At 41.2% G+C, this 23665-nt stretch overlaps 1 protein-coding gene across 6 annotated transcripts in view; it reads right to left on the bottom strand.

Moving 5' to 3' along the window:
- tmod (tropomodulin) overlaps positions 1–23665 on the bottom strand; it is a 266526-nt gene that overhangs the window by 180524 nt on the left and 62337 nt on the right. The window lies entirely within an intron of this gene.

Genomic DNA, 23665 nt, shown 5'->3' with positions numbered 1-23665 from the left:
TCATACGGCGTGCTTCTTTAGGGCGGCAGTGTTGCGGCTCGAAAAAATGATGTTTCCGAATGATGCCTATATTTGGTGGGCGTGCAAGGTCCTAATCTGAATACGCCCGCGTCGTTGACATTCTTCCTCTGCTCCGCAGACCGCCGCCATCGCGACGCGACGCGACGCAGCCAGCAGTGGCGTGGCGTGAATTGCGATATATCGACTGTTATGTAATTTAAACCTATGGAAAAGGATCGATAAACAGGGTGTTCGCAGCGAACACCTTAATGATCGATTCTTTACCATAGGTTTAAATGGCAGAACAATCGATACATCGCAATTCACGCCACGCCACTGGCAGCCAGCGTTGTTGATCCGACTCCGTGCCTGTCGCACACACTTGTGTCACACTGACACACACTTGTCACACACTGACCGACTCCGGAGTCTTTTAGAGTGCCCAACGTCGCACATTGGTTCCAGGGCCCGATCTAGGTGGCATTAATTAGAATATCACTGATGATGACATGTTATATATGTATCTAGGGGTTATTTGGGGCGCTAATTACGAATTTGAAGTCAATTTGACTGTATCATTTAGCATAAGGTGGTAAATTTGCATTTAGCTTGAAAATTCATACTTAATACTACATTAATAATATTTTAACATGGCTGAATTCCTGGACTGATATATTTTTCAACCTTTTTTGATTTATCATCAAAAACTATCGATGAATTTACGAGGATTTGTCCTCTAATTACTAATTTTTTAATGGGGGGGGGGGGGGGCAATGTTGTATAATTTTTTGAACCAGGAATTGGTATTATCTGGTAAAATATACCTCCTAAATGTTGTGGTTTCCCTGAGGAAAATAAATTCCAGTACCAAAGAAAACTGCTTATCCCACTATTCGAGTTGTTCATACAGTGTTGACAAATCAGCGTAAGAAGAACTTTATTTGAACCTCAATGCTCGCTGATTTCTTGATTCGCCGCGCTTTAAAACCAACAGAAATTTTGAAGCTTTGTAATTTAATGGTACAATTATGCTATCAGAATTATTATGTTATCAGAATAACTATGAATTAAGATTCGATCTTCGTCTATAATTCAAAAAATACATTTAAATTCATTATACGCGGCAATTTAAACATACGTAACATAAATATTTTACTTGAACAAGAAGTATATTCACTCAATGAAGGAAAGCAGAAACCAAAATTAATAACAAAGTATTTTGAAAGAAAAATGATTACTGTCTGTAAGAGCAGGAAAATATTCATCGGTATAATATTTTATTGCGCATCAAAAAGAGTGAGGTGTCACACTTGCTTTTTTTTCTTTTTTAAACAAAGTTGTGAGCTTGCGATGATTTCAGAGCCTTACAAACCTGAGAGAATAAAAACACGAAGAAATCATGAACCAAGAAAGAAATAAGCATTCGTTGTTAAGTTAGAGGACATTTACTCATACAATCACGGAATAATGCGCGAGGAGTGCAGTAAGCTCCTTTTCTGTGGAACAGTGCTATGTCTATGGGCCTCTCTAAAGGTACAGACAATGTGAAAAACAATTATCTAAACGATTGAGAGGATTTAAGAACCCACGTGTTCTGTATTTTGAGCCATAATTGTAAAATTTCTAGTCAAAAAACGGGAACTGTCTTTAGTCTATGGGCTTCTCTACAGGTATAGACAAGGTGAAAAATAATCATCCCAATGATTGTGAGGATTTGAGAACTCACGTGATGTGCAAAAAATGCAGTCCTCAAAGATCTGGAGTCTGCAGTAGTGCAGTAAGCTCCTCAGTGTGTCAATTTTCTTCATTTCTCGAAGGCCGGTTTTGGAAATTCAAAGTGCGCTAACCTCCAGGGACGCAAGTATGCGCAGAATTTTTTTGCTCCGAAATCAAGTGTAGGGTCAGCACTAACTACTACAGTCGGTCTGCACGTGTGCGAACCTACGCAGGGCCTTTATTTTGAGTCATAATTGTAAAATTTCCAGTCAAAAAACCGGAGCTGTGGTAAGTCTATGGGCTTCTCTAGAGGTATAGACAAAGTAAAAAATAATCATCTTAACGATTATGAAGACTTGAGAACCCACATGACCTGTAAAAAATGCAGTATTCATATTCCCAAGGATCTGAGGTCTGCAGTAAGCTCCTTAGTGTGTCAATTCTTTATTTCTTGAAAGCCGGTTTTGGAAATTCAAAGTGCCCTAACCCCCAGGGACGCAAGTATGCGCAGAATTTTATTGCACTAAAATCAAGTTTAGGGTTAGTACTAACTACTACAGTAGGTCTGTATGCGTGCGAACCGGCGCAAGACATTCATCTAGAGCCATTTTTGTAAAAATTTGCTTGGAATTAGTAGAAAATAACGCTTTGTCTAACGGCTTGTCTAGATGTATAGACACGTTTTTGAAAGATAGTAAGAACGTATAAACCTTTAACATGCCTTATATTTTTGATACACCATAACAGAACACTTCACATTTGCATCTATTTCTGTGTGATGAACTTCAAATCATAGGACCTGACAGTAAACACTGAAAACTGGTGCGAGTCCGCCCAAAAGTACCTCGCGGCCTCACCTTTAGGTGCTTATCATTTCCTTATTAGTGATCCAATCTTCATGATATTTGGCCAAGTTACTCTCGAGAGTATGCACTATCAATCTGTGGTGTCAAATTTTAATTTTTCCAAAATTCATTTTTTCGAATTAATGCCACCTAGATCGGGTCTTGGAACCAATGTGCGACGGCGCAGAGATACAACTATTCGTACTTGATGGACGCCCGTGCTGCATCTAAAAAATTGAAGGCGCGATGACGCGAAGCGTGAGCTCTCAATTCTCTGCTATATGCTGTCAATGAGGTGTCGCTCGGATTCGGGAGAAAAGTTAAAAAAGAGGTCCGAACGCATCTCTCCTACCTCCGGCTGTGTTACTCACGTAGTGCTTGAGGCACCATTTTACGAATAAGATAAACGGAAACGAACACAATATGGAAATAGAGGGAGGGAGAGGATGCGCGTTTACGACGGCGCAGAGTGACAGGAGAAAGGAAGTGACGTCATTTGCGGAGGGTGGGGGGCAATTATAACTCCACTCCCCCCTCAAATGACGCCAATTTAAAAGCTGACCTTCAAAGGGTGACTTCAGGTGAATTGTAATCAATTTTATGCACGGGCTTTCTAGGAGATTTTTCTCATTTTCGCTTAGCCCCATGTCAAATTTTGTCTCCTTTGAACAGAACGCATACGATCGATTGATCCAAAATGTCCACACCACCGGCACTGGGCATCCGTATAACGTTCGAAAAAATTAAGATAGAGACTTGAAATTTTATGCGTGCTCCTAGGTCAAGGGAGACGACTTTTGAGATCCCCTGAAATTTAAAAGAAAACCTCCCTGAAAATGAGCAAGACGCGCAGGGGTCAGAGGAGAGGGGCGGGTTGGATCCAGAGACAAGAGACTCTCCACTGGCCTCTTTGCGACAGGTGGGAGCTTTTACTTTCGGGGATTCAACACTTCCATACGGACAATTATAAGGGAGCAACAGTCATCACTCTTTTTTCGGCTGTTGACCTACCTACCTGGTGGATGATGAGCCTCGGGTGACGCCATGAGCCAAACAAGTTTCCCAAACTACGGCTTGTTTTGGCTTGTTTGCAAAACGAAGCTGCCAACACGTTGTTAAACATCAACCATGTAGGTAAGTCAACAATTCTATGTTGATGTCCCGAAAGTAAAAGCTTCCACAATGGCCGAAATACGAGTCGAGGGTCTCTTGTCTCTGGTTGGATCGCCCTCTGCATTTGTCTAGAGTCCCTTTATACTGAGAGTCAAGACAACACCCCTCATGGAGTCACAAACGGGAATAAAGATTACACAAATTGAACGTTTTTCGTAATCTTTGATCGGCCCATTCTCGAATTCCTTTCTTCGTTCCTTCCTTCATTCCGTTTGTTCCTTGCCGAACCCGTAATTCCCCGGTCCATTCCAGATTTTAATCTTTGCAGTCGGTGAAACTGTAATCTTTATTCCCGTTTGTGACACTGGGAAGGCCTAAAATACGGGAACCAATCAGAAATGGATTCACATTGTCTTGACTCTCAGTATAAAGGGACTCTACATTAGTCAACATTCAGGGGTTATTTCGAGGTATTTCAGAGGAAGGGCAACAGCGCACGACACTGATTCACCGCGCTATTCGACTGTGTAAACAAAACATTTCCCCCGCGGGACACCACGCAACTTTCGGCTTTCTTCCTCCGCAATTTCTCCGACGAAATCGGGAAGAGATTCCCCCCACCCCTCCCGGAGAAGGGGGGGTTAACGTAGAAGAATGCGTAATAAAGAATTCGGAAGCTCACCTGAGCCGCGATACCTTCCGTGTTGACGAGAGATCGTCGCTCCTCTGACGTAAGGGCTTATCTTGATTTCCACATGAACCCTGGAAAGCATAGAGTTATACGGAGGACAAGGCTCACGAGAAAATCCGGATACGCCTTGACGTCAGTGGAGCGGAGTTATTTCCTCGACGGGACTCGGAAGTCGAAAAAATACGCGAAGAAAATATCTTCAACGCCCGTTGAAGCCGACGAAGTAGAGAAAGAGTTGATGAGAACAATAGACTATTTCACATTTCACGCTACGTCATTGGAGATTATCAATGGAGATGTTGCATGTGTGAGGGATTTGCGATTTGTCCATTGAATCTTTTGTAAAAGTTCGCGAGAAACACAATGGTGCCACTGGTTTTCTCTGAAATCAACTCCCAAGCTCAAAAAAAGCTCTCAAGTTGAGGCCAAAATGGAGGGGATATCCCACGCTATCCTGAGAGGTCACCTCTACATCAAAACAAACTCTCCATGCAAAGATAGGGAGCAAATACATTGACAGGGCTGCCACTCTATTAGGGGACTCCAAAACTGAAAACAGGGCAACCCTGTCAATGTATTTGCTCCCTATCTTTGCATGGAGAGTTTGTTTTGATGTAGAGGTGCGGACTCTCAGGATAGCGTGGGATATCCCCTCCATTTTGGCTTCAACTTGAGAGCCTTTTTTGAGCTTGGGTGTTGATTTCAGAGAAAACCAGTGGCACCATCGTGTTTCTCGCGGCCTTTTACATAAGAATCAATGGTCAAATCGCAAATCCCTCACACATACAATATCTCCATTGGACTTCATTTCACTATTCAGAACTAGAATGTCTGGCACATCTGCAAAGCACTTATGTGCAGAGGGAAACTGATACCTGGGTGGGGTATGTAGCCAAAGTGCTAAAAAATGTGCAAGAATCAATTTACATAAAAACTGCTTTATTCAGTTATATCTTTGTATCTTGGTCGAAGCTTTTACGCACAATTGCCATTGTCAGCACATTTATAGTGAGAAAACTGTATTTAAATATATTTTTAAATGAGAAAAAAAAATACGAAGGCACACTTGTTTTCCCCGCAATGTGGTGTGGACCCAGCACTATTTCTCCACCTTGTTATGTTTGTAAAATACAATAACAACTAACTAGGTGGGAATGTAAAAAATAAAAAATAAATATCGTTTTTAGACTCTAAAGTTCCTGCCGATGGCAACTGTGCCGAAAAGCTTTGACCAAAAATTATAATTAATATAAAGCAGGTTTTATGTGGGTTAATTCTTGCACATTTTTTAGCACTTTCGCAAGACACCCACTTATCAGGTTAAGGTGATTCGAAGGATGCCATATTTTGTGTCAGAACGGCATGCGATATATCGCATCAATTGGTTCCATTTTTTCAGCTACTCGTCATTTTTCTCCAATTTTGAGATCGCAATTCTGATGTCAGGAGACTAAAGCACTCACTTACCAATTTTCACAACGAAATTCAACGTAACAAAGGCGTGGTTTTTTCAGAGAGAAAACATCGCATTCGATACTGATATCGAAACAGCACTCGAATGCGATATATTCTCTCTGAAAAAACCACGCCTTTATTACGTTGAATTTCTTTGTTGAAATTGGTAAGTGAGTGCTTTAGTCTCCTGACAACAGAATTGCGATCTCAAAATTCGAGAAAAATGACGAGTAGCTGAAAAACTGGAACCAATTGATGCGATATATCGCATGCCGCTCTGACACAAAATGTGGCGTCCATCGAATCACCTTAATTGAGTGCTTTTACCATAGTATGTTACAAATTAATGGAAACTAATAGTCCGGAGTTTGAGAAAAATATTGAGATAGTCAATACTAATCGCAGTACCAACTAAGAGTCCTTGTGGAGTCTAAGGAACAACTTCAAAGGAAAAAGAAGAAATTTTTTGTGTTTTTGACGAAGAAAATGCCCAGAAATCTCGTTCCTGCGATTCTAACTTGGGAAAAATATCGTAAAACGTCTCGAGGAGACAAGGCGCTAGAGTTAATTTCAGTGGCGTGGCGTGAACTGCGATATATCGATTGTTATGCCATTTAAACCTGTGGTAAAGAATCGAATATCGAGGTGTTCGCTGCGAACACCCTGTTTATCGATCCTTTTCCATAGGTTTAAATGGCATAACAATCGATATACCGCAAAGCACGCCACGCCACTGGTTAATTTTTGTGTGAGTGTGATACCAAAAATATCTGCCTGGAACTATTGCCACTTTTGTGACAAAAATACGTTCCGTTTCTTTCCCTGGAAGTTGGCTAAGTTCGGCGTTTTCCGAACGACAGAACGTAACAGCATTCCAAGTTGAAAAATGTCCTATCGTAAATTATATTTTCACCGGCACACATACAGGACTGCAAAATCTCATAGAGTACATAGAGTCGTAATGTAATTGGGAGAGCTGGCGCCACTTTTAAGCATTTTCCATGTCCCGAATTCCGAGACTCCTGTGTGACGCCGGGTCACTTTTTCGATACATAATCGATTGTTTGCGATACACAGGTACCCGGCAACGAACTACACCTCTAAAATGGCCGACCAGTGTTAGAGACCCGGAACGTTTTGAAGTTGATATAGGTTAGGTTTACTTGGGCTCACACAGCAGGCTGCCATCTAAACCCATGTCAGACGCTGCCCACATTTTGCCGAATATTGTTGAATAAAGTGATAGCAATGAAAAGATTGCATAATAATCGCACCTCCAAAGGTTTTCTTAACTCAAAAAATAGGAACTTTGAAAGCAAACCTCAAAAAAAATGAAAGTTTACATAGGTTGAAATTTTCACATGTAATCCTTATGGGCAAGACGCAGCAGAAATGGAGATTGAGGTTAGCTATACTTGGGCTCCCACCCCCCTCCTGCCTTCAAAAACCGGCCCTTGCGCGTTACGCAGGTTTGCTATCTCGCGGCCATTCTAGAGGTGTAGTTCGTTGGTACCCGGCCATCCGATGACAACAACAACAACAACAACAACAACAACAACAACAACAACAACAACGGAGATAGGAATTACCACGTATTCCACTCCGCCATTTTGGATCGAAAATGTATCGAAAAAGCGACCCGAACTCGGCGCACACCGGGCTCGGAATTCGTCGAGCAGAACATGGCGCCAGCTCTCCCATTTACATTACGACTCTATGTACTCTATGCAAAATCTCTACTATCCTGTGATTCTAGGATTGCAAGCTCGCGGTGAAATGGTATGCACCGGGGTAGGTTTATAACACTAAGAAAATGCGACTCTTTGACGGCTTAAGCGCGCACCGTTGTATACGCGTAATGCATGAAGTATCCTGCGATCTTGTGAGGCGCTACTAGACCAGCCTCGCGCCGGCGCCGGCCGCAGCCGCACTGTCTTTGACGCACGCGATTATTCCAACTTAAAGCGCCAGCGGTTTTCAACTTATGATTTTGAAATGTGTGCACAGTTTGTTGGAATGAAAGTCATTTCAAACGAGGAAACTTTACGTGAAACCCAACTAATTTTCCTCTCTTCATTTACATTTCGACGGTGAAATTACCAAACCACGTATCTCGGTTTGCGACGTCGCAGACTTCCTGTCATACTTTATTTTTTAAATAAAAAGCTACTTAACGTCCAGTCTTGAAAATTTCCGTGATTTTTCCTCTTCGTGCGGAGAGAATTCTGTGAAAATTTCAAGGAATGATATTGATTTGGTCTACTTCAAAAAAATAAAATGTGAGCGGAGATTTTTAAACACCGCAAACGAGATACGTGGTTTGGTAGTTTCACCGTCGATTTGTCATACATAATATCAAATGCACGCATGGAAGTGAAACGACCTTTTCCGGCAGGCTTCCTCATTGCTCGGCGACGTAATGGCGTGATCGTTCGGACAACATTTTACTATTCGGAACTGCAATTTCTGGCTCATCTGTAAAAACACTTGTGTGCGTAGGGAAACTGTGGTGGCACATACGTTGTTCCTAAACGAAGCCAGCAATTGAACCACATTTTGCAATTCGGAACTATAATTTCTGGCTCATCTGTAAAAGCACTCATGTGCACAGGGAAACTGATGGTACTTACGTTGTTTTTAAACTGATATAAATTATATAAATGCGACTTATGTAAATGCGAAGTTAGACACTCCACAAAAAAGAGTAGATTCCGCCTCTTAAGAGTGTAAGCCACTCCGTGAGGAGCATAAATTCGGCTCCGCATTCATATTACTGGGCGATTTTGGGAGCTGTGTGGAGGCTGGGATACAAATTCACTCCGAAAATTTCAACAGTTCATTAGCTTGCCAAGGAAAATTCAGCATATGGAAAAAAAATCCACCATAAAACATACTGAAACTATTCGAGTACAATCGACTCAAGAAAATAGTTTTTTTTGTTGGGTGGATTTTTGGATTAAGCCAACAAATTCTCTGAAAGAAGGGGGCAAGGCGACGCTGAGAGATAGTTAATTGGAATACATTTTGCAATTGAGAAAGAAAATTTAGGATCAACGTATGTACCATTAGTTTTCCTGGGCACGTATGTGTTTTTACAGATGAGGCAAAAATTGTAGTTCCCAATTGCTAACTGCACACCAATTCTTCATAATTCATTGCCAGCATGCCAGACCATCACTCAAGAAACGGTCGGCAAGCAATTTAAAAACTCCTTCTGAAACCCGACGGACTACACGCGTCACACCGCGTTATTTCAATCGAATTAAACATTTGCGTATATATGCTGAAGGCGCTGTTTGAGCGTGGACTTATTAGAGTTCGATCAAATAAGAAAAAACCTGACAATTTTTTGGCCACGAGCCAAGATTCACAGATAATGTTGGCCGGCGTGTCGCCAATTTCGGTTTGATGAATTTTTGTCATTGCGGACCTTAAAATTGGACGTATTTCTATCAAACGGAACTATGTGCATTATGACGTGAGCCCTGTTACGCACATATTCTTATGGGTCTCAAGACTCATGTCTTAATGCACACAGTTCTGTTTGATAGAAGTACGTCCAATTGAGGGACATTGGCGTAAAAAACTCAACGAGAGATTGAAAGTAGAGACACTATATTTTGGAGTTCCGGCACTAACAATGTCAGCAATGTAGTGGCGTTTCTTCAAGTTGGCAACACTGTTTTGCCTCCATTTAAATCCATTAAAAATATCGATTTTAGGTGAGGCAAGCTGTCTCACCCAGAATCAATGGTTTTAAATACATTTAAATTGAGGGAAGACGATGTTGCCAACTTTTTCCTCCATTTAAATCCATTAAAAATATCGATATTATGGTGAGGCAAGTTATCTCACCCAGAATGAATTGTTTCAAATAAATTTAAATGGAGGGAAGACAACGTGTATTGCATTTTGCAAAAAGGAACCACTAGCATTGCAATGTTGCTAAGATTGTGCAGCTTCTTTTGTCTTGGAGGAAAAACCCGATTATCCATTCATAGTTTCTATTTTACTCGCTAAAAACTGTAAATTTAAGACAAAAATTACCATCTAAACATAGTTTTTCACGATTTCCGCAATTTTATTGCAAAAGATGAAGTTGCACGATCTTGGCATCATTGCAATGCTAGTGGTTCCTTTTAGCAAAATGCAATCCATGTTGCCAACTTTTTCCTCCATTCAAATCCATTAAAAATATCGATTTTAGGTAAGGCAAGCTGTCTCACCCAGAATCAATTGTTTTAAATACATTTAAATTGAGGGAAGACGATGTTGCCAACTTTTTCCTCCATTTAAATCCATTAAAAATATCGATATTATGGTGAGGCACTGAGGCAAGCTATCTCACCCAGAATGAATTGTTTCAAATACATTTAAATGGAGGGAAGACAACGTGGATTGCATTTTGCAAAAAGGAACCACTAGCATTGCAATGTTGCTATGATTATGCAGCTTCTTTTGTCTTGTAGGAAAAACCCAATTATCCATTAATTGTTTCTATTTTACTCGCTAAAAACTGTACATTTAAGACGAAAATGACCATCTAAATTTCATAGTTTTTCATGATTTCTGTAATATTATTGTAAAGGATGAAGTTGCACAATCTTAGCATCATTGTAATGCTAGTGGTTCCTTTTTGCAAAATGCAATCCAATTCGGAGGTCAACGCTTTTATTTGCCCGATCGCGGTTGATGAGCAACTTGGTGTTGTTGAGCAAATACAAAATCAGATAAAATTCGCCGACTTATCGACGGCTAAAGAGCAAATCCACGAACCTCCGTTCGGGACGTTGCAGACAGACTGCCTGTCATTATTTTGTTTTTCATTCGTTGGAAAACGAGTTATTTCTTGATAACTTCCTTGATTTTCAATCTCTTTAAGCGGAATATTCTGCATAAATTTCAAGCAATGATTGTTTGATGTATGATGTTTGTTGTTTCAAGTATGATTGCTGATGAAACTGATTTGTCCCTCTTCGAAAAAATAAAATAGGAGTGGAAATTTTGAAACACCATAAGAGAGATACGTGGCTTCGCACTGTAGCCATCGATATGTCGAGGCAAGTATTTTGCAAGGCGAATTTTTCAAATTAGATTGTAGGATTTCTAAATCGACTGCTCGACTCTCAGGTCATAAGTCATGAATTCATGATTGGGCGAATCTGAGCGTTCCTAATTGACTTTTACTATAATAGTATCGGGAAGACAGTTGCGGGCTATTTATTGAAAATGGACGAAAGCAAAAGACAAAATCGACAGAGGAAGGCATTGGAAGGACACAAGCTATAGACACACGGAGAAAAAAAAACTCGTGCGTGGGACCCGAAGTTTAGGTCATATGGATCTCTGAAGTTTTCAGATTGAGCATCTGAACACTTTAGGTCTAGCTGCCGAAGTTCGGATCATACATCTGAAACTTCAGTTCCTACATCTGAAGTACTTTAGATGTGAGAACCGAAGTACTTCGGATGTGAGAACCGAAGTACTTCAGATGTAAGAACTGAAGTTCCAGATGTATGATCCGAACTTCGGCAGCTAGACCTAAAGTGTTCAGATGCTCAATCTGAAAACTTCAGAGATCCATATGACCTAAACTTCGGGTCCCACGCACGAGTTTTTTTTTCTCCGTGCAAGATTGATGGACAAAGGCTACAGACAAAGGCGATCGATAGGCAAGGCGATAGACAAGATTTATAGATATAACGGCGATAAACAAGATTGATAGACAACGGTGATAAACAAAATCGATACACAAGAGCGATAGGTGGACAAGGAATACGACGGGTAAACGGAGAAATCCCATTGGTTGAAACGGGTAGTGATTGAAAATGATAAGACTTGCCGCAGGATCTCTCGTGCGTGGGTTGTCGATGGTTAGTCTATTACTTATCGTCGCTCCTCTGACGTAAGGGCGTATCTAGATTTTTGCATGAGCCTTAGAAAGCATAGAGTTATACGGAGCACAGGGGTCACGTAGAAATCAAGTTACGCCCTTACGCCAGAGGAGCGACGTTATACCAGCTGCGAGGCGTGAATGATCGATGATATCGATTATCGATATTTCCCTATTTGAAGCTGTAGTAAAGAATCGATTATTAAGGTGTGCGTTGCGAACACCCTGATTATCGATCCTTTTCCATAGGTTTAAATGGCAGATCGATCTATATGTCGAAGGCAAATAGTCAAATCAGGCATTTTGTTGAATGTCTAGGCACATAGTCAAATATTCTTACTTAGATTGAAATTTTGATTTTTTACCCTAATTCCAGACAAAAGAATTCGTTGATCCTTGTAAGAAAGACTTCTCTGTAAAAATATGTAGCATACAATAGTATTTTAAACGATTTTAAGATCCTGGATGCACATTCATCATGAAATCTTCAGCTTGCCATAAAACATAGAATTTTTAAGATTTTAACATTTAAATGTACTAAAGGTATGTAAAAAGGAAGGAAAAAGGAGTGTTCGCGGATTTGAAGAGTTATTCTTCCCAAAATAGTGAAAACCCGTGAACTTCTCGCTATAAATCTACAGAATTCCGCAAACTGTCAAAAGAGCCTCCCAAAAAAGAGGCTGATTTTGGCCCCTTTTTAGGTATTCGATTCGACCATCGGACCAAGGTTTAAATGGAAGCTTATATTAACAGAAAACTCAGGAAAAAATTTCAAGATGAGTATAGGAACCGTTTTCGAGTTACGGGGGGGCAAAGGGGTCACAATCCGGCCTAATTTTTTGCTGTTTTCTTGTAGAATTGATGTATCGGCGGGGTTCTTATCGTTGTTTACGCATGTGTAGCACATGGATTCCTACGTGTTTTTACACGTAGAATCGATTTTTAACGTTGCCGAATCGATATACTGATCGGTTAAATCGATTTTGAACGATTTATTAAGGAAAATCGATGATTCCTCAGGATCGAAATTGTTTATTTTCGATTCATGAATGAATAAATGCATCTGAAATGACTGAAAGCACACGTAACCCTATGTATTTTGATACGTAGAATTGATTTTTAACGTTGACGAATCGATTTATCCATCGTTTGTATCGAATTTTTGCGATTTTTTACGGAAAATCGATGACTTTTCGGAATTAGAATCGGGTTTGCTCCATCCGAGATCGGAGATATGTACCCAACATGATTGGTGCACATCGACTCTTACGTATTTTTATACGTGGAATCGATCTATAACCTCGATAAGTCGATATATCGATCAATTGTATTGAATTTTTTCGATTTTTTGCGGAAAATCGACGGTTTATCGGGATTGAGATACGTAATAGCGATTTTTTACGGATATTCGATGGTTCTTTTGGACTGGCATTGGAAACATCTACCAGACATGACTGGAGCACATCGATTCGTTTGTGATTAGTCTCGCAAAATCAATTTTTAAGAAGTCGACGAGTCGATACATTGACTGGTCATATTGATTTCTTGTGATTTTTATGGAAAATCGATTTTTTGAACAGGAATGAAATTGGTTACTAACGGTCCGAGGGCGGAGATATGCACCTGACACGGTCGGAGCACGCCGTTTCCACGTACTTTTACACGTAGAATCATTTTTAAGGTTGACGAGTCGGTTTGGCGATCTGACCAATCAATTTTTTGGGATTTACGGAAATCCGATGGTTTCTTGAAGTTGGAATAATTTTGATTTTAATCAAAATGGGAATGAAGGAATGCACCCGACACGAAATGATCCTACGTGTAAAAGTACGTGGAAACGGCATGCTCCGACCATGTCAGGTGCATATCTTCACCCTCGGACCGTTAGTAACCAATTTCATTCCTGTTCAAAAAATCGATTTTCCATAAAAATCACAAGAAATCAATACGACCAGTCAATGTATCGACTCGTCGACTTCTTAAAAATTGATTTTGCGAGACTAATCACAAACGAATCGATGTGTCCAGTCATGTCTGGTAGATGTTTCCAATGCCAGTCCAAAATAACCATCGAATATCCGTAAAAAATCGCAAGAGTTGTGTATGTCAGATCGATATATCGACTCGTCGACGTTTAAAATTGATTCTACGTGTAGAAATACGGAAGAATTGATGTGCTCCAATCATAAAGGGTACATTTCTCCGATCTCGGATGGAAAGACACCTATCTCAATCCCGATAAACCGTCGATTTTCCGCAAAAAATCGAAAAAATTCAATACAATTGATCGATATATCGACTTATCGAGGTTATAGATCGATTCCACGTATAAAAATACGTAAGAGTCGATGTGCACCGAATCATGTTGGGTACATATCTCCGATCTCGGATGGAGCAAACCCGATTCTAATTCCGAAAAGTCATCGATTTTCCGTAAAAAATCGCAAAAATTCGATACAAACGATGGATAAATCGATTCGTCAACGTTAAAAATCAATTCTACGTATCAAAATACATAGGGTTACGTGTGCTTTCAGTCATTTCAGATGCATTTATTCATTCATGAATCGAAAATAAACAATTTCGATCCTGAGGAATCATCGATTTTCCTTAATAAATCGTTCAAAATCGATTTAACCGATCAGTATATCGATTCGGCAACGTTAAAAATCGATTCTACGTGTAAAAACACGTAGGAATCCATGTGCTACACATGCGTAAACAACGATAAGAACCCCGCCGATACATCAATTCTACAAGAAAACAGCAAAAAATTAGGCCGGATTGTGACCCCTTTGCCCCCCCGTAACTCGAAAACGGTTCCTATACTCATCTTGAAATTTTTTCCTGAGTTTTCTGTTAATATAAGCTTCCATTTAAACCTTGGTCCGATGGTCGAATCGAATACCTAAAAAGGGGCCAAAATTTGGGAGGCTCTTTGACTACCGGGCTAGGCATTTGACAAAATGCCTGATTTGACTGATTGCCTTCGACATATACATCGCGAAACACGCCACACACCACTGACTTATACCTCCTTTCTCCATTGCAAGTGCAACCATCCGCTTCCACCAATAGGATCGCTCCGTTCTCCCGTTCGTCTTCCCTGTCTATAGCTTTTTCTATCAATCTCAATAACCAGCCCGCTGCCGCCTCGCACTAAGTTGCCGTAACATTTGCTTGATGGTAGATGGTACAGAACGCATTTTGTCGGGGGGTACCGGTACACGCATCCGATTGGATTGTTGAATCGTTATCGAATGACCTTAATTAGAGTACCTTTATAACAGAGTATGGCCATTCGTATCTTTTTACTACAGGAAAACCGTTCCGCTTTTTGATTGGTCAACGAGTTTTTAGGCTTCATGATGCTCTTAGGACCGTGAATAAACAAACAAGTTGGCGTAACATCGATAAGAAGCTAAGTTTGACACAAATTTCAATTATACGGCAGTAACAATTTAAACTAGCATATCTAAGAATAACACACGAAAAACACACGAAAACATTGTTAAATCGCCTTTCACCTTTATCACAGGAGGATGTAAGATGTGCATAACCTCAATCTTGCTTGCTGATAACAGCCTCTTGTTTGTTTATTTACGGCCCTAAGAGCATCGTGTCAGCCTATTCGCTCGCGACCAATGAAAAACCGGAACGGAAATGGCCATACTCTGTCTATAAAGGTACTCTAACCTTAATCGATAAATAATAGCACTGCCAAGAAAGGGATCTATTGATCAAGTTCATTCGATTACGAATCAACAATTGGGACGCTAGCCTTGTCTCCACGGGACTTTCATGGGATTTGTCCCGAGGAAAAAAATAAATTGTCTCTGATCGTGAATCCCTCTGGCGGAATTATGCGCGTCACTCGGAAAGTGTAAACAGCCACGATATGAGGACACTGAACACAATGAAAATAGAAATTTTATTGCACGTCTGTCACTGTGCGAAGTCAAAAGAGGGGCGTGCCGCATACCACGGTAAATTACTACTAGACATACCTCCATGCACTCTCATACGCATTCTTTCAATATTTGAACTGCATTTTGCAATTTGGAACTATAATTTCTAGCCCGGTTTAAAAACAACGTATGTGCCATTACTTTCCCTATGCACATAAGTGTTTTTCCAGGAGAGCCAGAAATTATAGTTCCAAATTGCAAAATGTAGTCCATTTAATCCTTACAGTAAATCAATGCCATGTTGCACGACACAGCTATGATTGGGTTAGTTTCACTTTAATAAGATATTTTCTCCCGCTTCCCTAAATTTGCTCCGGGGAAAAATGAATCATTCTCCGGAATTCTATAGATTTAGGTTTTTTTTTTCCCCCTTCCATTTTTTAGTTGATTCTTCGGCGGCCATTAAAATTTTTGACCCCACGAGCGTTCCTGGTGTTTATATTTTCTGGTCAATGAAAACTCCTCTTTCATTTAGGCGTATTTCTATCAAACAGATTTATGTGCATTAAGTAAGACTTGAGCCCTGAGACCCTTTAGAATACACGCAAAACAGGGCTCACGTCATAATGCACACAGTTCCGTTTGATGGAAATACGTCCATTTTGACGACTTGCGGATCCTAATTCGCCATTCAAGGGCATTCAATACGTCGTGTCTCGGACGAAGGAACGTACTAGAATTCAATGGGTTTTTTTTTTTTTTTTTTTTTTTTTTTTTTTCCCCCTTCCTGCTGTTTAATGGCTTTGTGTCTAAGCACCTGCAGCCAAAATTCAATGTTACACAAGACTACCCGTGCAGTTTTTGTCAAAAAATAGTCTGAGTTTCGCATGAGATCAGAGGAAAAAGCAGTCGAATTCTCAGTCAGAAATGCTCAAGATTCTATAGGTAAAAATGCAATTTTCGGGGGGGGGGGGGGGGAGGGAGTTAACAACAATGAAATTAGATTACGTTTTTTCGTGGGGCCCAATAATGACAGCCGGGTGCATTAAGGTGATTCGATGGACGCCATATTTTGTGTCAGAACGACATCCAATACATCGCATCAATTAGTTCCATTTTCTCAGCTACTTTTCATTATTTCCGAATTTTGAGATCGCAATTCTGTTGTTAGAAGACCAAAGAATTCACTTATCAATTTCGACAAACAAATCCAACTCGAAAGGTAAAGGCGTGTTTTTTTTTTAGAAAAATACCGCATTCGAAACTGCACTCGAATGCGATATGTTCTCTCTAAATAAACTACGTCTATATTACGTTGAATTTGTACGTCAAAATTGGTGAGTGAATTCTTCGGTCTCCTGACATCAGAGTTGCGATCTAAAAATTCGAGAAAAATGATAAATAGCTGAAAAAGTGGAACCAATCGATGCGATTTCGCATGTCGTTCTGACACAAAATATGGCGTCCATCGAATCATCTTAAGTCCTTTCGTCTGGAAAACGATAGAATATATAATATTATCCTCACGTGGTGACCTATGAGAAGTATCTTACCCCATGATGAGAGTTGAGCCGGATTTGGGTTGAAGTTCGAAATCGCAACTGGTCTTACCTGAAACAAAGAAAAAAGGAGAACATGAGCCATAATATAAATCCCAAGCGGTAGGAGGAGAAATTCCCAGTCCCCGGAACACGTTCCCTAACTTTTCCCTGAAATTCTCCATTCCCTGATGAATCCCCGATTTTCCTGGACTAGACACCATGTGTTCGAGCCGACGAACGGAAAATACAACGTATTTCTGCCAAAAGGAACTAAGTGCATTAAGACATGAGCCCTGAGACCCCTAAGAATACATGCATAACAGGGCTCACGTCATAGTGCACATAGTTCTGTTTGGCAGAAATACGTCCGATAGCAACGAGAAAACCTTGCACATTCGAATTTGACCGCGGGGTCCGTGGGGGTTTTTTTTTTTTTTGCGAGACGGTGGCAGCGGATTTGGAGGCTGACAATTGGACAACATTTCGCAATTAGGAACTGTAAATTCCGGCCCGGTTTAAAAACAACGTATGTGCCATTAGTTTCCTTATGCACATGAGTGTTTTTTCAGATGAGCCAGAATTTATAGGTCCAAATTGCAGAATGCAGTCCAATTAGCTCGAAGCCGAATGGTTTCGTGTACCCACGACGACGAGTTTGAATCGATTCCAAAACATTGGAGGGAAATCTCGACAAACGAGAAAATTGAATTAATTAGAGAGGATGTCCGGGACGAGACATCCTTGCAAATTGGATGAACTTGAATCCGCGTGTTACATGGCGCGATGGCATCGAGGTTGAGAGAACGAATGCATATCGACGCACAGTGGATCGAGACAATACGAGAGATCCGACAAAATTTGGAAACTTTAAACGCTTATAACCAGAGACGGATCCAGAAATTTGGCAACACCCCGTTTCCTCCATTTCAACCTATTGCCGCAATCAGACGCTGAATTTAGCAGCTGATTGTGGAAGTCAACAGTCATCGCCCAACGGCTGAAATTTAGCAAATTCGAGTTATTTTCATCCAGATGTGTATTAAATCTACTCGAATAGTTCAGACAAATTCAAAATTGGTCCGATGGTTGCTGAGAATCGTTGCTGAATTTTGCGCGTCACGCGCAAAATTCAGGCATCGGGCCGATGACTTCCACATTCAAGCCACATTCAGCTCCCACATTCAGCGTGTGATTGCGGTGTATGCTAAATCAAGAATCGATACATTTCCATAGGTTTAAATTCTGAACAGACAATGTTTCCAATATGGTGGATCCGCCAATGCTTATAACTCCGTTTAAACGAAACTTAGACGTTCTAAAAGTGGTTCCATTGGTTTCCTCGTGAAATTTTCAACTGAGGGCACCCATCAAAATTTAAAATGTGACGAAATTGACATCAAAAGCAGCTTTAGCCAAAAATGTCGTGTCCGACCTCCCTAACTGACTCGACCCAGTGTGCGACGGTGAAACTACCACCTCGTTTGCGGTATTAAAAAACTTCCGCTCTAATTTTATTTCCTTTTTTTCTTCTTTTTTTTAAAGGAAAACAAATCGATATAATTTCTCGAAATTTGTACAGAGATTTCTTCGCACAGAGAAGAAAAAACAGGGAAGGTTCCGAGAATTAAATTTGATTAGGTCTTAAAAAATGGACGTAATACTGTCAAACGAAACTGTGTGCATTATGACGTGAGTCCTCTTATCCGTATATTCTTATGGGTCTTGGGGCTCATATCTCATTTGTCTATCGCTTTGTCTATCAATTTCAAAAATCAGCCTGCCGCTTGATGTATCGAATACGGTCTATTCCCTCCAGCTGAGAGCAATCAGAATTACGTACGAAGGACGAAGGTGTACGATATGAGCAGCTCTGCAAAGCAAATAAGTCTTTCTCACGAAGAATTTCTTAAGGTGATTCGATGGACGCCATATTTTGTGTCCGACCGGCATGCGATATATCGCATCGATTGGTTCCATTTTTATAGCTACTCGTCACTTTTCTCCAATTGTGAGATCGCGATTCTGTTGTCAGGAGACTAAAGCACTCACTAACCAATTTTAACAAAGAAATTCAACGTCATAAAGGCGTGGTTTTTTCAGAGAGCAAACATAGCATTCGATACTGATATCGAAACTGCACTCGAATGCGATAATTTCTCTCTAAAAAAACCACGCCTTTATTACGTTGAATTTCTTTGTTAAAATTCGTACGTGAGTGGTTTAGTCTCCTGACAACAGAATTGCGATCTCAAAATTGGAGAAAAATGACAAGTAGCTGAAAAAATGGAACCAATTGATGCGATATATCGCATGCCGTTCTGACACAAAATATGGCGTCCATCGAGTCACCTTAATTTTCAAGTGCAGAATGCATCCGGACCCCGGATCTGGTGCGGGAAAGAGGAAACCCGTAATACCGACCGGGAATAATTGATAAACGCGGATTTCACCCTTGAAAACGCAGCGCCGCAGCGGCGTTGCCGCACCGACCGAAACCCCGTATATTTTCCTGCGAAAACCCGTGATAAAATCTACAAAGTATCCTCTTTTGAGCGCGATTTGTGAGCGGTTTCGCGGTTGGAGCCGCACCAGCTGGCGCCACGCCCTACCGAAGCGAGGAATCCTCCGAGAGGAACCAAAACAAAAATATGCACCCGCCGCCGCCGCCGCACAGCGGGCTGATTATTGAGATTCAAAGAAAAAGCGATAGACAAAAAAAAAACAAGATAGTAAATCGAGGGATCCTATTGGTGCGGAAGCGGGTGGGTGCAATGGACAAGGAAGGTAGGAAATAGACTCGCTAATAGCAACTCACGAGAGACCCAATGGTTAGTCATTTTAGTAAAATTGATAGACAAAGCTATAGACAAAAAAAAACAAAATAGTAAATTGAGGGATCCTAAAGGTGGGAGTGGGTGGTTGCTATCGACAAAGGAGGTAAGTAACAGACTTACTATCGGCAACTCACGAGAGACCCAATGGCTATAGTCATTTTGATAAAATTGATAGACAAAGTTATAGACAAAAAAACAGAATAGTAAATTGAGGGACCTATTGGTGAAAGCGGGTGGGTGCAATGAACAAGGGAGGTAAGAAATAGACTTGAGAACGGCAACTCACGAAAGACCCAATGGTTAGTCCTTTTGATAAAATTGATGGACAAAGCTATAGATAAAGAAAAACAAAATAGTAAGTTGAGGGACCTTATTATGGGGGAGTGGGTGGTCGCAATCGACAAAAGAGGTAAGTAATAGACTCATTACCGGCAACCTACAGGAGACCCTACAGTAGTTGGTCCATCAATGTGCGGCACAATGATGGACGGCACATAGACCAAGGGGCACAATTTGTGCCCCGTGGTCTATGACAACTACCTGTTGCAACTATAATAGTATTGCTCCGTTTTCCCCGAGTTATCTTTGTCTAACGATTTGTCTATCATTTCAATAATCAGCCCGCAATGGAGCAAGTTAATGGGAAAGGACATGAAGTTTTTGACAAAAACTGTGAATTCTCACGCTTATTTTGTCACATTTCAAATTTTACGGGATGTTCAGTGGAAAATCGAGGACATTTTTTAAGAATAACGTCGACTAGTTTTCCAAAGAAACAATAAAGTACATAGTCAAGAAGTCTGCAACGTCGCAAACGGATATACGTGGTGCACACTTTGGCCATCGATATGACTTTCCCTTAAATAACATTGTTCCGTATTCGAGCGCGTATAGCATCTATAAGTTCGCGTTTTCTGTCTAATTGGACGCCCTTCAGGCGGCAACCAATCCCATCATGAGAGCATCCTCGAACCCAGAAAGTGACGCCATAGGTGCTGCTTTCTGGTTGGTCGAGAGTGCCGCAATTCGTTTTTGGCTCCTAGTTCGGATGTACACGTAGGTCTTTGTTGCTCTTGATATTTTTCCCTTTTTAGGGGGTAATCAGAGGATTACCCCATTTTATTCATCGGGCGGGTCGGCAATGTTCCTTTTAGTGTAGTTTTCGGTCACGCCTATCAAAATTTTGTGTTTCTCGTTCGTTTTGCCCCTTCCTCTAAATTTGTAGCATGTGGTCTGAGTCTCGTTTAGCCCGGCAGCTCAGCCGCTCCTGTCATAGCTTTCACATAGCTTCATCTTATTTCTCAGTATAAGGGGACTCTATGTCAATGTAGCCCTTCACTGGAAAAAAAGTGGCTTGAAACAAATCAAAATCAGCTTGAAGCAGGCTGGAAAAAATCTTAAATTTGCCGCCAAGAAACGTATAGCTTGAAATAAGCAAGGCTGTGCTGCTTGAAATTAGCTACCCGGCGGAATCTTAATTATTTTTCGTTTAATGCTCGGATCCAATACTAAAAACTGAAAGTTTTATTCATTTTTCATAAAATTCCGTAACGTAGGGATAGAACGTTACTGATTCTTCGACATGGATCATGTTGAAGTCGTCGTGCGTTGCCGCGGGTTTTGTTCTCGGTTTGCAGCACTATGTTAAAATGCGCGGCTTTTGGAGATCTCCTGGAATGACTTGAGAATGTAGGAATGTATAACTTAATACCCGTGTCGAAAATGAAGGCGGAGTGGTTACAATCCAATGGAAACTTAATTCAAGAAGTTGGCTGCAAACTTAATTTAAGTCTAATTTTTTCAGCTATTTCCAAGATTCGTGTCATGCTTGAAACCAGGAATCTTGAATCGAGTATACATTATCTTGAATCAAGAAACAACTCTTAGAATTAGCAGCCATGGTGGCTTGATGTAAGACTCAGCAAGTTTGACTCAAGATTTTTGTGCTGCTTAAATCAAGCTAGCAGGTGATCCAAGCTATAAGGTAGCTGCAACTAAGAATCTCGAATCTTGAATTTAGCAATAAATTGCTTGTTTTAAGATAAAAATTCTTGAATCAAGCTGATTTTTTCTCAAGATTCCGAGACGGCTTGACCGTAGCAGAATTTTTTTTCCAGTCTTGTTTCTGTTTCAGAGTGCACTTTTTCATTCCCAGGCGAATCCCGGATTTTCCCAGTATTTCCCGATCTAGACGCCATGTTCCCAACTATCTCGTGCCTCTTCTTCGTTTCCCGCGGTCCGGCAACATCACTCAACGTTCAACGATTGCCTACGTAAACACGGGCCGCATTTAGACCGGGGCACATCTAGGAAATGACGCGTAAGCCCCCCCTCCCCCTCCCCCGGCCCCATCCCCTCCCACCCTCCCTAACACCTCCTCCCACCCTCCTGACGATATGAGTTTCCAACTCTCTCTTCGCTGTGTCTCGGCTACACCTGTCTTCCTCCGAATTGATTTGGTGTCCGATGAACGGGCGCGAGTCCAAAACCTCATGAGCCCTGGCTGTCGTTGATTACGCAGGACGCTAGGGCTCATGAGTTATTCGACTTGCGCCCTTCTTCCAGCCACCGGTTCAATTACGGTCGGGAACACACCTCCCAGACGCACTAATCCCTCGCGCAACAAACACGATTATATTTCGGGAGCGTCCCACCGCCATGACGTCACGTGACGCGGGATAACGTGACGTGACGTGGAACGCGCCCGAATTTTGCCCCCGAATCGGGCATCGTTGGAGGGTAAGAGCGGATGTGGGATTTTCCGTGGTTCTAGACAGGAGATTCGAGTGGACTATTTTCAGTAGCGTGGCGCGCGTGCTTTGCGATAAATCGATTGATCTACGATTTAAATCTACGGAAAAGGGTCGATGAACGGGGAGTTCGCGGCGAACACCTTAATAATCGATTCTTTATCATAGCTTTAAATGAGGAAATATTGATAATCGATCATTCACGCCTCGTCACTGACTCGAAGTTTCCGACTGAGCTGTGTTCTCCCAGAAACGTGCCGGAAATTCCTTACTGATATCGAGAGGCTTGGAGGACATGGCGCATAAATTCGTTTCCTAGACGGAGGAGCGTAACTTCAGTTGCAAAATTGACACAATCCATTCGATTTATTACAAGAATGTGCCTACCAGCGCGATTTTCGTTTACATTTATCTGGTTTTCACATCGAATCAGGGGAAAAATCGATGAAATTTCCACTTTGAAATCTCCAGGATTTCCCTTTAAGTATGGTAAAAACTGGAGCAGAAAGTCAAGAATGATGACACACAGTCCTACAGCATTCCTACAGTCTTGTAGGCGCTAATGTGCGTTTCACGCCAACTGACCGACTACACTGCGTTTGGTGCAATGCGAAAAGTATCCATGCAGTCTTATAGGCGCTAATACGGGCTTGACGCCGACCGCACTATATGGCGCAATGCGTGAAGTATTCTTAAAGTCTTGCGGGCGCTGATATACATTTACCGCCGGCCGCACTGTGTTCGACGCGATAATTCGGACTCGCGCTAGAATAATCGCGGCATCGAGTAATAGTCCTTAAAAGGCCTGTGTTTCGACGTCGTACGAGCATTCTAACGTTGCCTCGTTTCTTTCGATTAAACATATTTTCAGAAAAAAGTTAAGAAAGTTATCCATACCCACGACTATGATTCAATCTTT

This window comes from Bemisia tabaci, chromosome 9, assembly GCF_918797505.1.
Source record: "Bemisia tabaci chromosome 9, PGI_BMITA_v3".
Taxonomy (NCBI): Eukaryota; Metazoa; Arthropoda; class Insecta; order Hemiptera; family Aleyrodidae; genus Bemisia; species Bemisia tabaci.
Note: the sequence above shows the minus strand (reverse complement) of the source record. Positions and strands in the feature narration are given on the sequence as shown.